Source organism: Hyla sarda, chromosome 1 (genome assembly GCF_029499605.1).
Source record: "Hyla sarda isolate aHylSar1 chromosome 1, aHylSar1.hap1, whole genome shotgun sequence".
NCBI lineage: Eukaryota > Metazoa > Chordata > Amphibia > Anura > Hylidae > Hyla > Hyla sarda.
This window is the reverse complement of record NC_079189.1, coordinates 243,009,759-243,019,797: the sequence shown is the minus strand read 5'-3', so window position 1 is coordinate 243,019,797 and position 10,039 is coordinate 243,009,759. Positions and strand designations below refer to the sequence as shown.

The 10,039-nt window shown below is 48.0% G+C and overlaps 1 long non-coding RNA gene across 1 annotated transcript; it reads right to left on the bottom strand.

Moving 5' to 3' along the window:
• Positions 1-4,133: 4,133 nt before the first annotated feature.
• On the bottom strand, positions 4,134-4,700 carry LOC130304847 (uncharacterized). The gene is made up of 2 exons (XR_008854564.1): positions 4,583-4,700; positions 4,134-4,481 (listed from the first exon to the last, which is right to left on the bottom strand). It is a non-coding gene; the product is annotated as an uncharacterized LOC130304847 (long non-coding RNA).
• Between the last annotated feature and the right edge of the window lie 5,339 nt (positions 4,701-10,039).

The window sequence follows — 10,039 nt, the reverse complement described above, 5'->3', positions numbered from 1 at the left end:
GGCAGTTGCTCAGGGGGTTGGGGGTCGCAATTTGGTTTCGGCTTATGGTCATCCTCAGGTGGTCACGGATAAGCTGCAAAGTGAGGTGGCATTGGGCAGGATGGTGGGTCCTTTTCCGGACCCGCCATTGGCGGATTTGGTGGTTTCACCGCTAGGCCTGGTTCCTAAAAAGGAGCCGGGCAAGTTCAGATTAATACATCATTTGTCTTACCCGGCTGGGGCTTCGGTTAATGATGGGATTGCGGAGGGTGTGTGTGCTGTGACATATACCTCTTTTGATGCAGCGGTGCGGTGGGTTCGGAAGTTTGGACAAGGGGCTTTATTGGCCAAGACGGATGTGGAATCGGCGTTCCGTTTGTTGCCGGTCCATCCGGGTAGTTTTCGTTTATTAGGTATTCGTTGGGAGGGTCAGTATTATATTGATTGTTGTTTGCTGATGGGCTGTTCGATTTCATGTGCGTATTTTGAGGCTTTTAGTTGTTTTTTGGAATGGGTGGTGCGGCAGGAGGCCGGCTGGTCCTCTGTGCTGCATTACCTTGATGACTTTCTTTTTTTTGGGGCCCAGGGGCTCTCGGATTTGTTCGGTGTTGTTGCATACTATGGAGGCAGTAGCGCAGCGTTCTGGGGTCCCGTTAGCTCCTGATAAGACGGAGGGACCGTCCACGGTGGTGAAGCTCTTGAGTATAGTGATTGATTCGGATCATATGGAGTGTCGCTTGCCGGAGGATAAGTTGGCGGATTTGAGGCAGTGTGGGCAGCAGTGTCGGCGTTGTAAGAGGGCACCTTTGAAGGAGGTCCAGTCGTTGTTGGGGAAATAGAATTTTGCCTGTAGGATTTTACCTATGGATAGGGCTTTTTGTAGACGTTTGTCATTGGCCACGGCGGGGGGTGACGGTTCCGCATCACTATGTTCAGTTGTCTGGGGAGTTGCGTGCAGACTTGGAGGTGTGGGATTCCTTTTTGTCGGTCTACAACGGCAGGTCCATGTGGATGGCGGAGGTGGTTGATAATGCTGAGTTGGAATTGTTTACCGATGCATCGGGTTCGGTAGGTTATGGGGCATTTTTTCAGGGGGAGTGGAGTGCGACGGAGTGGCCGGATTCTTGGCGTGCGGCGGGTTTGGTGGCTAATCTAGTTGTGTTGGAGCTGTTTCCTATTGTGGTGGCAACGGAAATTTGGGGGGATCGGCTGAAGGATTTCATTGTGACAATATGGGGGTGGTACATGCGATTAATCATCAGACTTCTAGTTCTCCGCCGGTTTTGCGCTTGCTTCGTCATTTGGTTCTGCGGGGATTGTTGTTGAATGCGCAGTTTGTTGCTGTACATGTTCCAGGTGTTGTCAACTCTGTCGCTGATTCTCTTTCTCGATCACAGTGGGACAGGTTTCGCGTGCTGGCACCAGAGGCGGAGCGGTGCGGGATCCCTTCCCCCAATTGGCTGTGGAGCGTGGTTTGGGAGCGGCGGCGCAGTTGATCCAGAGGTCACTGAGTGCTCGCACTTGGTCTGCGTATTCAAAGGTTTGGTGTGAATGGGAGGCGTTACTGGAGAGGGTGGGTGTGTGTGCTGGTACTGAGGACTGGGTGACTGTGGTGCTGTATTTTGGGGGGATGCAGTTTGAGTCGGGGGTGTCTGTTTCGGGTGTGTCACGCCGCATGTCAGCTCTGGCGTTTTGGTTTTTGGTGCGGGGCCTGAGGGATGCAACTAAGCATTTTTTAGTGCGTCGCTCCCTTATGGGATACCGTAGGGGGGGGGGGTACGCAGCCGGATTTCTTTTGATTTGTTGGGTTTTCTGGCAGAACGGGTGGAGTGTGAATGCACGGATGCTTAGGCCTTTTTTGGGGCCTTTCGGATTTCGGAACTGGTGGCTCAGAGTAGATCGGTGGTTGGGGGTTTGTTGTATGGGGATGTGATGTTGCAGGCGGAGGGGGTGAGTTGTTTTTTACGCAGGTCCAAAACTGATCTGAGAGGTCGCGGTTGTTGGGTGGTTCTAGGTGAGTTGCCAGGGTCCTTGGTGTGCCCGGTGCGATGCGTGCGGGCGTTTCTGTCAGTGAGGCCGGATGGTATGGGATCTTTATTAGTGCATAGGGATGGGTCATCTCTCTCGTGCTTTCAATTTGTGTCTGTTTTCCGTAGATGTTTGAAGGCACGGGGGCTAGAGCCCAGGGATTACAGTTCTCATTCATTTAGGATAGGGGCCGCCACTGAGGCGGCCCGGTGGGGGATGGGTGAGGAAGTGATTCGGCGGATTGGGCGATAGGAGTCTGCTCCTTTTCGTCTGTATGTTCGTCCACATCTGTTATGAGTATGTTAAGTGGGTTATTTTGCTTGTTCTGTTTTCTTGTTTGTGTTTTTCAGGTTGTGATCCGTGCTTGGTGTGGATTTTTGGTCACTCCTATGTTCGGAGGGGTGCGATCCGGGCTGCGGTGAGACGGGACGGGAGGCAGCTGGGTTTTTCGAGGGACCTGGCGGTGTTGCAGTGGATTGGAATTGGTGGCATGCTGTGGTGCAGGGTGCTCCCTGAGGTACAGTTCAACGCTTCTTTGGACCACCCCCCGGACATCTTGGTGGTGCATGCTGGGGGCAATGATTTAGGCCTTCGGTCGTCACGGGAGTTAATTAGGGACATTAAGCTTGACGTTCTGAGGCTAAAATCTACCTTTCCTGGTTTGTTGTTCGTTTGGTCTGACATGGTGGCTCGGCGGGTGTGGCGGCACGCCAGGTCAGTGAATAAGGCTCGGGTCAAGCTCAACAAAGAGGTGGGTCGTTTTGTTCGTAGGAATGGGGGGATAGTGGTGAGGCTCACTGATCTGGAGGGGGAGCCTTGGGAATTTTTGGATCCCGATGGTATTCATTTAAATGACATTGGGATGGGTTTGTGGGCGTTGGCCTTGCAAGGGGGTATTGAGCTGGCGTTGCGTGTGTGGCGGGATGAAGGTCAGTGAGGTGTCACTGTCTTTCATCTGTGGCATGTGAAAGGGTCCCGGGGGAGTTAGTAGTTTGAAAGATAAATGTTTGATATGGTTCAATTGGGCCTCCTGGTGGTGGTTCTGGGCCTCAGGAGTTCGAGGGATTGTGCAGAAGGTTACCGGGGTGCCCCCGGGCCAGGGGCTCGCGGCCAGGGGTAAGAAGCGTGTTGCACAAATCTGGTTGGGGGAGGGGAGTGCCCTCTAGTTTGGTTATGTTTATATGTAAATATTCAAATGTTATTTATTGGTTTGTTAAATAAATGGGCCACACGGCCCAATTTTCCCACAGCAGGTGTCAGTGTCTTTTCTATTGGGTGAAGGGGTTGTTACGTGGTTAAGAGTGGGTTAGATAGGAAGGGATGTATCTAAAATCCCATCCAGTCAAGGTTTTCTATGCAGAATTGCACAGGAATATACCGTACGGAAATTCTGGCATCCGCAGAAAGAGTAGACATGTTCTTTCTGCGTATTCTGCTCAGAAATGCATTGCCGTGTATGAGACAGCGAATTTCTGAGCAATCTTAACGCTAGCATATTCTGACACCGCTCCACTATCTTCAGGTTATCCGCACATACATTTTCTGTGTGGACATTCGACCATGTGAACATAGCTTTACAATCAAAACTGAGTAGGAGTCGGCCTGTAAAAGTACATCCTGATGCGATTGGATGTATATTTACACCCTGTACATGATGTGAACAATGGACCGGTGCTTGCATCATGTATGGCAGGTCCTGGCAGCCTGGGACCTGCCAGTAGTGGCAATCATCAACGATCGCTCTAATGTTTGTCATTAACCCCTCAGATGCTGTGATCAAAGCAGATTTCGGCAAGTGCGGCAATGCGGGCATTATATTCGAGGATTGAATCACCTGTGGCGATCTGGTGATCATTCAAAATGGTGGATGGAGGTCCTCTCACCTGCTTTCCCTGCTCTCCTAGGGTCCCGTTCATCAGAAAAAAGGCTTGTGCATGGAACTTGTTGGGTGTCCTGTGGTTACCTCGGCAACTGTACCACCCAGCATCAGTTGCCCCTCTCCGCACCGCATTATGTAGATCGTGCAGGAGAGCAGCTTTGGACACTTAGCAAAACGTGGATGACGTTTTTTTTTTTAACACTATTTTTCACACACAAATAAAATAAATGAGTCAAACAAGTTAAAGAATGGTTTAAAAAGGGGAACTTTATTTATTATATATTAAAATGTTTGTGTAGGGATTTTATGTAACCTCCCATCACTCACAAAGAGCGTACAGTAACTAACTCAGGACAGGAAAAACCTCCAGAGGGGAGGAAACCTGTAGGGAATCCATGGCTACTGTATTGCCCTTCCTCTGGGCATACTAACGGAGGTTACCTCTAGAATTTGGGCAAATGTGTCCGTGTATGTGCGTGATTTGAGGGGCTGTGCCTTCATCCAAATTCTTGCTGTAGGTCTGGAAATCTACGTCTTCATCCAACGTCTTGCTGTAGGTCCGGAAATGCTACTCCACATCCTGGAAATAGTGCATCTAAGATAGGAAAATAAAAGATAGATTATCTACATGTTTATTATAGAAAAACACATTGAACTGCACTAAAGACCTTTTGGTCACAACAATGTGACACTTACCAGTCACAGTAGTGTATATGACTTTGCATTCTCGGTCCCTACAGTGTCCAGCATCAGCCCCTCACTGATGAAGAATGAGCAGGAGCAGTGTTATATCTGCTCAGTGCTGCTCTCTGGTTGACAATGGCTATGACATCACATGTGTGACACGCTGTTACCTCCTGAGAGTTCTATTTCAGTGGTGCTGCTCTCTGATTGGCTGAAAATCAAAGAACGTTCTAATATATTCTGTATGACTGTTATCTAAGGGATTTTGGGCAATTTTTTATTAAAATGGCGCTACTCCCTGTGGGTGCGTTATACTTGTTTCTCCTAACCAGACACTCAGTATTTGTAATATAATTTGGTGGCCCCAACAGCCTGGGCCCATAGGTTTCTTACACAGATCAGTGCGGCTCCAGCAGGCTCATTGAGCAGCGCTGGCTGCCGGGACATCTGACGAGTGACATCCTTGACGTTGTGGTCTGGAGCGAAGGCTGTCACTCGTCAAACATCCCGGCAGCCATTGATTTAAAGTGGTCGTGGCTCCTGCTGCCGGTTCAAAATCAGACACCATGGTCCTAGATTGACATACATCACCACTTATCCCCTGTGGCTGTCCATCTGTTGCAAAACTACAACTCCCAGCATGGAGTTGTAGCTTTGCAACAGCTGGACAGACGTCTGTCGAAAGGGGGGGGGGGGCACCAAAAATAAAGCAATGTGGGCTTTGAAAAACACCACACATAAGTCGTGTTTAATGTGGCCTAAGCCTAGGAACAGATGCAATTCTTGTTTGTTGTTTTCTTCTTTTGTTTTTTTTGCCCAAAAAAAAAACACACCAAAAACTGCCCCCCCCCCCCCCCCCCCCCCCCCCATTTCTTTTCTCTGCAATCTTTTGTGGAATTTTTGCTAAAAACTGGGGGGGAGGGGGGTAATTTATTAAAACATGTGAAGAGGAAAAGTGGAACAGTTGCCCATAGGAACCATTCAGATCGCTTTTTTCATTTTTAAAAAGTCCTCTGAAACGTGAAAGAAGTGATCTGATTGGTTGCTATGGGCAACTGGTCAACTTTACCTCTGCACAGGTTTTCATACATCTCCCCCAATGTGTATAATTATTATTATTATTTTCCCCCTGGCTTTTCTCAGATTCTTTCATCATGTGACTCAAGGATTTCTATTAAAAACATTGGGAAGAAAATCACCAAAACTTCATAAAAAAAACAACATGCTCTCGACATCCCACGTTGATAGCCTAAAAAGAATGAAGAAAACCCCATTAGTGTCTGGCATTTCATATTACCCTATTGATTCCAACATAATATGTGCCCGCAGCGAGCATGGTGTTTTTTTCTGTCAAACACGCCAAGTGTAATCCCAGCCAAAATTAGTGTTTTTCACAATAAGTTGGGACAGGCTGCAGGCTGTGCTATATATTTGCATAGTTGCGGCATACAGCATGTGTCGCATTTATGCGGCTGCGTTCTGATGGCATATATGGCTTTTGGCCTTTTGGCTAAGATGAAGTGTAGTATCTGTTCTTATCAGTGGTCTAGTCTCTGCCATTGATGTAGGATGGATTCTGCATGGAGGGGGCAGGTGCCCGGGGCATTCCGGGGCTGGTTCTGAGGAATCAGCTCGACGGCTGCTCTGATGTGACCTGTCCCCTAAAGGTCTCACCATGAGGCTGAGGAGGTTGAAGGCCGAGGTACTTCTGTGCCTCGGGGAGTGGTGACCCTGAGGTGCCAAAACTCACTGGGTGTAATAGCTCACTGAGTGGAAGCACTGCACCACACACTCTTCACCTTTGGCACTCACCCTTTGCATCCCGGCCTTCTGGCTAAAGAATAGACATGTCTGTTTCTCCTGTGTATTCTGCTCAGAAATACATAGCCGTCTATGAGATGGCGAATTTCCAAGCAGTCCTATTGATGGAACGTTCTGCCACTGCTCCACTACCTGCAGAACATCCGCACATGCATTTTCTGTGTGGACATTCGGCAGTGTGAACATAGCCTTACAATCATCACCAAATAGTTACACCCTACAGACAGGCTGACTCAGCAAGCAGCAGCTCAGATAAAAGATTGCTGCTATTGGAGCCTGTGGGAGACTTTGCGAGAGAGGGACTGTCTGCGACTGCCAGACTGTTGAGACCCAATTAGCTCCTAGCAGGCTATAACTACCCCTCCCCCTTACTACAATAAATTATTAAATTATAACTGACACAACAACAATTCAACTTTTCCATGGGTGGGGATCGGCCACAGCTTTATTTATAAAATTACTTATATCAATAACAATTTAACTGTAACAAAGACACCGATTGGCTTCTTGCCAACCCGAGAGGTGCTGCCACACTGTCCTGTTTGGAGGTCTACCCCTAGTTGACCCCGCTTTCACCGTCTTCTTACCGCCAAGCTGTGACTTACAATAAACAGAGATACAAAAAAGGGAGGGAGGGAGGGAAAAAACTCCGGGTCCTGGGCAGATTGAGGGGGGGGGAGGGAGGCACCACAGCTATAAATACCCAGGGGAGGGCCCCTGAAAGGAAACTATTAAACCCATGATTGGTGCACTCCTTCCCCCACACCCATGGGACATACCACTATATTTACCCACAAGTTTTACAGGTGGGGGAGGGGGCTAAAAACCTTGCCTGTACATTTCTTAACCCCTTAACTGCTCACCAGTCAGGGGGCAAGCTAGTTATGCACAGCTTGCCTCTCCATTCCGGGCATGCCTGTTAACCCCTTAAGGACAATGGATACAAATGTTTGTCCTGAAGCCATTGGACTTAACGCACCAGGATGTATATTTACATCCTGTACATGATGTGAGCACTGGAATGATGCTCGTATCATGCACCAGAGGCGGCTCTAGACTTTTTGAGGCCTTAGACAAAAATAAATCTGAGGCCCCCCAAGCGCAATAAAAAAGAAGAAAAAAAAAAGTTTAAAAAATTTAAAAAAATAAAGATTTCCCGCGGGGCTCCCATACCGAGCTTGTTGACAAGCAAAAAAGAAAAAAGAAAAAAATGGTATAAAAAAAAAAAAAAACCCGCAAAAAAAACCCGCAATATAATATCTATCTATCAGTGGGTATGTAGTTTAAAGTGCTGCTTTATACAGCAACTCACATCTGACATCTTCTCTAATTTGAGTCGTTGCCTTCTCTTCTCCATCTGGTCTGGGCCATCATGACAATTTCTTCCACACACAATTCTTCACCGTTAAACCTGCAAAACAAACCTATTAGGCTCTGGCTCTGCACTTTTTTTTTCATGAATGACAGAGGGGTGTAGAGGAGTGTACATGGATGAATGAGGGGTGTAGAGGAGTGTACAGAGGGGTGTAGAGGAGTGTACATGGGTGTAGAGGAGTGTAAATGGGTGACAGGTGTGTAGAGGGGTGTACAGAGGGGTGTAGAGGAGTGTACATGGATAAAAGAGGGGTGTAGAGGAGTGTACAGAGGGGTGTAGAGGAGTGTACATGGGTGACAGGGGTGTAGAGGAGTTTACATGGGTGACAGAGGGGTGTCGAGGAGTGTACATGGGTGACAGAGGGGTGTAGAGGAGTGTACATGGATGAAAGAGGGGTGTAGAGGAGTGTACAGAGGGGTATAGGGGAGTGTACATGGGTGATAGAGGGGTGTAGAGGAGTGTACATGTGTGACAGGTGTGTAGAGGGGTGTACAGAGGGGTGTAGAGGAGTGGAGTGTACATGGATGACAGAGGGGTGTAGAGGAGTGTACATAGGTGACAGAGGGGTGTACAGGAGTGTACATGGGTGACAGAGGGGTGTACAGGAGTGTACATGGGTGACAGAGGGATGTAGAGGAGTGTACATGGATGAAAGAGGGGTGTCGAGGAGTGTACATGGGTGACAAGTGTGTAGAGGGGTGTACAGAGGGGTGTAGAGGAGTGTACATGGGTGACAGAGGGGTGTAGATTAGTGTACATGGATGACAGAGGGGTGTAGAGGAGTGTACACGGGTGACAGAGGGGTGTACAGGAGTGTACATGGGTGACAGAGGGGTGTACAGGAGTGTACATGGGTGACAGAGGGATGTAGAGGAGTGTACATGGGTGACAGAGGGGTGTAGAGGAGTGTACATGGGTGACAGAGGGGTGTAGAGGAGTGTACATGGGTGACAGGTGTGTAGAGGGGTGTACAGAGGGGTGTAGAGGAGTGTACATGGGTGACAGAGGGGTGTAGAGGAGTGTACATGGATGACAGAGGGGTGTAGAGGAGTGTACATGGATGACAGAGGGGTGTAGAGGAGTGTACATGGATGATAGAGGGATGTAGAGGAGTGTACATGGGTGACAGAGGGGTGTAGAGGAGTGTACATGGGTGACAGAGGGGTGTAGAGGAGTGTACATGGGTTAAATAGATGCCATATATGCCCTATTTAACTAATACCTTTAAAGCCCATGTGAGTGAAATTAAAAAGACTAGACAATAAGGAGAGAAGTCCCAAGATTATAGAAATGTGCGATGCACATAAATGGCACCACCTACCTAGACTCACATGGAATAAAATGCCATATATGCCCTACTTAGCCAATATCTCAGAGGCCCATGTGAGTAAATTAGTAAAAACTAGACCATCGAACCCACCATGTCTAGGCACACATCTGATGGAGGAAAGATTGGGTATGTTTGTAAAGATGTTACATAGGGTTAATACATACAAAAAAATGTAATCATATATACAGTTTGTTGGCTCAAACGTGTCCTGGCATGGACTGGTAAGGTAAGGTAATTTAAATGCGGATTGCAGCAGATCATTCTCTGGAGATCCGCTGTGGTCCGCATTTATTAGCTATACAAGCCGGCGGTACATGCGTCTCCACTGCGCTGCCCGCCTGCTTCTGTATACACTGTCATAATTAATAATCCAATTAATAATGATTGGTGAATAGCTATTGACCTATCAGAGCTCCCCTCTCCCGGCAGCGGGGATTATGAATTATGACAGTGTAGTTCCCCTCATTAGGTGCAGTATAATTCCCCCACATTAGGTGCAGTATAGTTCCCCACATTAGGTACAGTATAGTTCTCCACATTAGGTGCATTATAGTTCCCCACATTAGGTACAGTATAGCTCCCCACATTAGGTGCAGTATAATTCCCCACATTAGGTGCAGTATAGCTCCCCCACATTAGGTGCAGTATAGTCCCCCACATTAGGTGCAGTATAGCTCCCCACATTAGGTGCAGTATAGCTCCCCACATTAGGTGCAGTATAGTTCCCCCACATTAGGTGCAGTATAGTTCCCCACATTAGGTGCAGTATAGTTCCCCACATTAGGTACAGTATAGTTCTCCAAATTAGGTGCATTATAGTTCCCCACATTAGGTGCAGTATAATTCCCCACATTAGGTGCAGTATAGCTCCCCCACATTAGGTGCAGTATAGTTCCCCCACATTAGGTGCAGAATAGTTCTTTACATTAGGTGCAGTATAGTC